This window comes from Halichoerus grypus, chromosome 13, assembly GCF_964656455.1.
Source record: "Halichoerus grypus chromosome 13, mHalGry1.hap1.1, whole genome shotgun sequence".
Classification (NCBI taxonomy): Eukaryota; Metazoa; Chordata; class Mammalia; order Carnivora; family Phocidae; genus Halichoerus; species Halichoerus grypus.
The window spans coordinates 70,867,610-70,873,825 of NC_135724.1; the positions used below are offsets into that span (position 1 = coordinate 70,867,610).

The 6,216-nt window shown below is 39.1% G+C and overlaps 1 pseudogene; it reads left to right on the forward strand.

The window, feature by feature from the left end:
• Positions 1-1,008: 1,008 nt before the first annotated feature.
• On the forward strand, positions 1,009-1,473 carry LOC144379753 (phosphatidylinositol N-acetylglucosaminyltransferase subunit P pseudogene; annotated as a pseudogene).
• The last annotated feature ends 4,743 nt before the right edge of the window (positions 1,474-6,216 follow it).

The window sequence follows — 6,216 nt, forward strand, 5'->3', positions numbered from 1 at the left end:
ATCCCACCTGGGACACCATGTTACAATTACTAGCCATGTCTCCTCAGGCCCTCTTGCTCAGGAAAGTAAGAAGAGTTCTAGAAGGGAACTTCTAGAACAAAGTAACCAACGGCTCCAGAAACCTGCAGTTCAGTCATACTTAGCGGTGAAGCACTGAACACTGTTGCTATGGCCATTTGTGGACAACTTTAGTTTTGTTTAGAGCACCTGTTTTCAGTTCTTTGGGGCACATACCTGGAAGTGGAACTGCTGGATCATAGAGGCATTCTGTGTTTACCTTAATGAGGACTCACCAATCTGTTTCCAGCATCCTGTGCACCATTTCATATTCCCATCAGCCTTGTATGAGAGCCCCACCTTCTCCACATCCTTGTGAAAACTTGTTACTTTTCATGTTATTGTTGTTGTTATTGTTGTTGTTGCTGTTAGTGCATTCCTAGTGGGTATTAAGTGGTATCTCACTGTGGGTTTGATTTGTATGACAATGGCTATTGATGTTGAGCATCTTTCCAAGTGTTTCTTGACTACTGTACATCTTCTTTGGTGAAATTTCTATACAAGTCCTTTGCCAATTTTTTAATTAGGATATCTTTTTGTTATTGTGTTGTGGGAGTTCCTAACACATTCTGGAGACTTGACTTCTGACAAATATATGAATTACAAATGTTATCTTCCATTCAATGGGTTGTATTTTGTCTTTCTTGATAGTGTACAAACATACTGAATTTGGAGAATTCAAATTGATGACCCCCCCTTTTTTTTGCGGTGCTTTGATGTCATATGTAAAGAATCCATTGTCAAATCCAAAATCATGGAGATTTACTTCTATGTTTTCTTCTGAGACTTTTATAGCTATGGCTCTTAAATTTAGATCTTTGGGTTGCGCTGTGCGCCTGCGCCTGGGTGGGGAGGGAGATGCCAGAGCAACCAGGCCTTTCCTTTAGTTTTTCCCTCTCTTGCCCCCGCGGCGGCGCTTGGGTGGGGGACTGGGCGCTGAAGTGGCGAGCTGTCGGGAGGGGCCTGAGTGGGCCCTTCAAGGACCCAAGATTGTCTAAAGCCACAGGGCAAATGGTGGACAATTCACCGTCACAATGGCCAGAAAGAGCGATTTATGGCTTTGTTCTTTTCTTAAGCTCCCATTTTGGCTTCATCCTGTATTTTGTGTGGGCACTTATTACTGAATCTTGGGTAAACTCCTTAGGATTAACCTATTGGCCTCAAAAATATTGGGCAGTTGGATTGCCCATCTAGCTCCTCATTACTATAGTAATTGGTTATGTACTCTTATTTGGAATAAACATGATGGGTACCTCTCCATTCAACTCCATTCATACAATCACAGATAACTATGCTAAAAATCAACAGCAGAAGAAATACCAAGAAGAGGCTGTCCCAGCATTAAGAGATATTCCTATTAGTGAAGTAAACCAAATGTTCTTCCTTGCAACCAGAAGACTTTATGCCAAAACCTAAACTGTATGTAGACTAACACCAAGCATTTCCTATATTTTTTTATGTAATAATTTTCATCATAATTATTTCGACTCTCTCTCTGTACCCAGTAGTGAAACGTAAAAAAAGTAAGTTGATTTCCTTAGATTAAGTTCTATTACTATTATAAATGTTCTTGAGTATTAGTTATTAATGAACAGAATAAATAAAATACTGCATTAAAAAATTTAAATCTTTGATCTATTTTACATTCATTTTTGTATGTAGTATGTGGTAAGGGTCTAATTTCATTCTTTTGTGTGTGGATATCTAGTGGGAATTAAGTGGTATCTCACTTGTTCCAGCACCATTTGTTGGAGAGACCAATTTTTCCACATTAAATTCTCTTAGTACCCATTTGAAAATTAATTGACCATAGATGAGAGATTTATTTCTGGACTCTCAAATATGTTTGATTTATCGGTATATCCACCCCTAGGCCAGTACCACACTCTTGATTACTGTAGCTTTGTAAGTAAGTTTTAGTGAGTATTGAAGTCTGGAATTGTGAGTCCTACAAATTTGTTCTTCTTCGATTGTTTGCATGTTCTGAGTTCCTGTAATTCCACTAAAATTGTAAAATCATCTTTGTGCAAAACAGGAATTTGGGGGTTTGATAGGGATTGAATTTAATCTGTCACTTGCTATGGAGAGTATAGCCTTCCTAACTATTTAGTTCTTTATTTTTTGCTAAGTTAATTAAGATTTAAAAAAACATTAATTACTAATCACAAGTTACTCTATTTTTGTCCTATTACAGAGAAACGATAGTGATAAATATGGGTTTGTTAGTAAACCTGGTTTGTGCTTTATTGAAATATGGTGTTATGTTTCTAAAAACTGTGAAATGTATTCATAAACTGGCTAATCGAAAGAATACTGGCATAAGGAGTGCCTGGGTGGCTCAGTTGGTTAAGCATCTGCCTTTGGCTCAGGTCATGATCTCAGGGTCCTGGGATCGAGCCCCACATCTGGCTCCCTGCTCAGTGGGGAGTCTGCTTCTCCCTCTCCCTCTGCCCTTCCTCCCTGCTTGTGCCCTCTCTCTCTCTGTGTGTCTCGAATAAATAAATAAAATCTTAAAAAAAAAAAAAAAAACACTGGCATAAGAAACAATTCACAATTGCTTCCTACTCAGTTTTCCCTCTCTTGCCCCTGTGGAAGCAAGAGAAAATAGAAAATAAAGTTCCTAAGAGTTAGGAATTCTACTAAATATAAATTAGGCTCCTAGAAATAATAAGGAACACAATTCTGGGTGCCAGGAAAGTAAGACATGTGGTTTTTTGGGGACAAAAAAAAATATGAGGAATGTGAATATCTATTTTGTTGAGGGAAAAGAAATATAAATTTGTCCTAAAGTGAGGCTGGTTTTGTGAAGAAAGAAAATTTAGCTCAAAATCTAAGTGTATAAGAGAAAGTTGTAGTAAGTTTTTAGAAAAGGAATCTGGAAAGGAAATTTATGTGTGATCAATACTGGTTAAAATTAAGATACATTTAAGTAAATGAATGAATTTTAATATCAAAATATGTGGATGCAAAATTATAATTCCGTTTTCTATTTGTTAACAAGATAAACTTTCCTTGAACTGTTGTTCTGCATTAAAAAAAAAGTTTTAATTCAATTTTAAAGTTATCAGCCTAGACAGAAGTACTCTGTTTTGCCAAAATATTTCCTATGTTTATCAGGACCTTAATTTATATTAAAAACTTGGTTTTTCAAAAAGATTTATTTATTTATTTATTTGAGGGAGAGAGAGGAGAGAGAGAGAGAGAGCACGAGTAAGAGTGGCAGAGGGAGAGAGAGAGAATCTCAGTCAGAATCCACACTGAGCATGGAGTTTGATGTGGGGCTCGATCTCATGACCATGAGATCTGAGCTGAGCTGAAACCAAGAGTCAGAGGCTTAACCAACTGCCCCACACAGATGCCCCAAAAAACTCGATTTTTAATATTAAAAACAACTCTACATTTTGCTTACAACTATGTAACTTAGTGTATTTGCCTTTGATATGTGTTTGTGTTGTGTGTCACGGGAATAACCACATTTCCTTCTCAATTGCCTCATAATGAACTCTAATCCCGTCTTTAGCCATGGCCACTTTCATGTTTTGTCACATACAGTTCCCATTCTACTCCGATGCTACTGCAAATGAATTTTAACTTCAAGGATATTCATGGGGAGGACTTTTGACCAATGTAAGTTTCTGATACCTTCAAGATAGTCAAACTAAAGTAAAAATTTTGAGAACTAATAGAAAAACTGGATTCAAACAGAATAGAACCAATAACATGAAATAATGTACAGAGGTGGGTGATTATAATTTTTGATTTTTTGTTTGGCTGACTTTTCAAAATGTTTTCTTCCTTCATATTTAAGGAAACATCTCTTACACTAACTGATCTATAACAACTTGATAAAATACACATCTGTGAACAGATTAGGTTATCTTTTCTCCCTGCCTGATCACTCCAGAACTCAGAAATTGTCAGTGAGTATTCTCATATTTTTACGGCGGCATGTTTATTAGCATAAGTACAATAAGAATCAGTTTTCCTTGTAACAGCGTATAATTGGAAACATTGGTTATATTATCAATAATTTGACAAGAATATCATATTTGAAAGAAATATGCGTACGCATAATCTCAGATATGACCAGGCAGCTTTAAGGAACTAAGACTGACTTTAGTGAACTAACGCAGCCTCTTGGAAACATCAGCCTGTTAGCACCTGCTTCCACAGTTTCCAGCAGCTCTACCTGGTGAGTCAGGCTCTTCCTGGGGCGCCTGGGTGGCTCAGTCTGTCAAGCAACTGCCTTTGGCTCAGGTCATGATCCCGAGCTCCTGGGATCGAGCGGGAGTCAGGCTCCCTGCTCAGTGGGGAGTCTGCTTCTCCTTCTCTCTCTGCCTGCCACTCCCCTGCTTGTGCTCTCTTTCTCTGCCAAATAAATAAATAAATAATATCTTTTAAAAAAAGAAGTTTATTTCTGGCAGGTTCAGGAACCATAAATACTTTGGGTACCTCAAGAAGAGAGGAATTTCCCCAAGTCTACGGGTGCTGCAGGCAAAGTCTAACAGCAAGTATTCGGCACAAGTGTTGGCTCAGCCTCTGGCCTGGAGGGGCTGCTAAACATTCAATCCAGAGGTTTCTTATAAAAGTTCCACCAAAGCATGTTTTAAAGAGCCTATGTGGTCAACTACTATTCTTGTTGCACTTACGTAAATAATCAGACCAAGTTCTTTTTGAAACTAGACTTATTTTGCAAACAAATTAATGTTAATTTGGCTATATTTAGTAGAAATGAGGATGGTTGTGAAAAAAAACACACGATGTTTTGATAACACTCATATTGTTACAGCCTCTTGTCACTCTATCTGAAGATGATTTGAACATAATATCTAGAAATCTTCTCCACTGGCTACTCTCAGAACTCAGGAACTGCTTTATAATTTGATCCAATCATTAACCATTGTTTTTATTTGTTTCCATAAAAATGCCTCTTGTTCAAGACCTGATTTCTTGGGTTCCTGGGTGACTCAATCCGTTAAGCATCTGCCTTCAGTTTAGGTCATGATCCCAGGGTCCTGGGATCGAGTCCCACATCTGGCTCCCTGCTCAGCGGGAAGCCTGCTTCTCCCTCTCACAATCCCCCTGCTTGTGTTCTCTGTCAAATAAATATAAAAAATAAAAGCTCATGGTTAAAAAAAATACCTGATTTCTTTTTTTATTATGTATTTTTTTATTATTATGTTATGTTAATCACCATACATACATCATTAGTTTTTTTGATGTAGTGTTCCCTGAGTCATTGTTTGTGCATAACACCCAGTGCTCCATGCAGAACGTGCCCTCTTTAATACCCATCACCAGGCTAACCCATCCTCCCACCCCCCTCCCCTCTAGAACCCTCAGTTTGTTTCTCAGAGTCCATAGTCTCTCATGGTTCATCTCCCCCTCCGATTTCCGCCCCTTCATTCTTCCCCTCCTGCTACCTTCTTCTTTTTTTTTTTTTTTTAAATACCTGATTTCTTGAACCACAGGCTTCACTCTGAGAACACACCTGCATCACCCCCTCCTGAAATGAGGTTAACTAAACCAGCCATTGTCAGGAGAGGTTCAAAAAAACTGAACAATCTACCAGCCAAACTTTTGACATGTGTAACTTTGGGAAGTTTCAGAGGAGGGAGGGAACTGGGGCCCCCTGTTAACCCCTCCAATGCTGCACCACCACCCCAATGACTTCACCCCATTTCATGCTCCTGGGACACGGCTTTCCTTTACAACATGTTTAGCTCCTGTGTCCTCTCTCTTCCCCCAGACACCGTCTGTTCCCTGAGCATGGGGACATGTCCTATCATGTCCATCTGTGTCCCACATCCCTAGGCTCACATGTGGCACATGCTAGGTGTTTAGTAAGTGGTGTGGATGCATATTATCTAGACAGTGTTCTGTCCTTAGTCAGATACAGCTGGACTGTGTGCTTCTGTTTCTGTCCTGAGCTGTCACAGACTCTGTCCCCAGGGCAGCCTGCCCCAGGGACCCAGAACTTCCTCCTTAATATGAGAAAATCCTAAAATGCATTCCTGCAAAGGATAGGCTTTGGGGCCTGAACTTAAGAGAATGTGGATGATTTTGTAGTCAAAAGTCACTGAGATTGGTCTCAGACGATAGTTTAGCACAAAAAAAAGAAGCAACTGATTTGGACAAGAAGGGGGAGCTGCACAGGGA